A 765-nucleotide genomic window follows, 5' to 3' on the forward strand; every position below is an offset into this window, starting at 1 on the left:
AGAAAATTTTTAAACTTACCCTCTAAAATGAAGTTTTTCATCAGAAAGAAGGAGCCAATTGGCAGAAGTATGATCATAATCACATAGGGTAACACAGCTGCTAGAAGCGATCCCTCGACAGGACCCTGCAAGGAAAATATAAAAATACATCAATACATCATACTGCTTGCAAGAATATCCACTAACTCACTCTGCATCTCAGGTGTCTAGATGGCTAAGATTCTAGCTCAAGCCTGGGTAATAACATTGTCTTGACATACTGTGGTTTCTACTAAATTTTTCATGGGTTACAAAAAAAAAATTTAAGTTAAGTCATTCAAGATATTTAGTTTGTGGTCTCAGGCATTAAACTTGCTGCAAAACTCATTACTGCAACATGTCAACTAGTTCATGTATTACTACAAACCTGTGATAATGAGTAATTCATAATTAATCAATGTTCTTCAATGTTCCTGTACTTTCCATATTCCTTTAAAAGTAATTTTCTAAAATGTCACCTGGACAATTATGTATAATAATCTTCTGCACAAGTCTTTCCATGACCAGGGTTTTTGACTACTCTGCAAGCTTCCATTCTATAGCCCCCTAGCTACAGTCTGTGGTTATATATGTACTATATAAACACTACTGGGACCCTGGCAGTGGAGCCCCGTCTAGGTGGTTTGGTGGAGCTTATGGTGGTGATATTCCCACAATTTTCCCAAAGTATGGGTTGGATGCCAGCAGTTTAGGTTAGTTTAGTTTAGTTTTTGTTTTTTTATTGGC

The 765-nt window shown here is 36.6% G+C and overlaps 1 protein-coding gene across 1 annotated transcript in view; it reads right to left on the bottom strand.

Moving 5' to 3' along the window:
• The window catches only part of LOC119588789 (piRNA biogenesis protein EXD1-like), a 14501-nt gene that overhangs the window by 8668 nt on the left and 5068 nt on the right, over positions 1–765 (bottom strand). Inside the window, exon 2 of the mRNA XM_037937434.1 lies at positions 20–125. The gene's annotated coding sequence lies outside the window, so the exon portion shown is untranslated. The remainder of the gene's footprint in view (positions 1–19; positions 126–765) is intronic.

This window comes from Penaeus monodon, chromosome 24, assembly GCF_015228065.2.
Source record: "Penaeus monodon isolate SGIC_2016 chromosome 24, NSTDA_Pmon_1, whole genome shotgun sequence".
Taxonomy (NCBI): Eukaryota; Metazoa; Arthropoda; class Malacostraca; order Decapoda; family Penaeidae; genus Penaeus; species Penaeus monodon.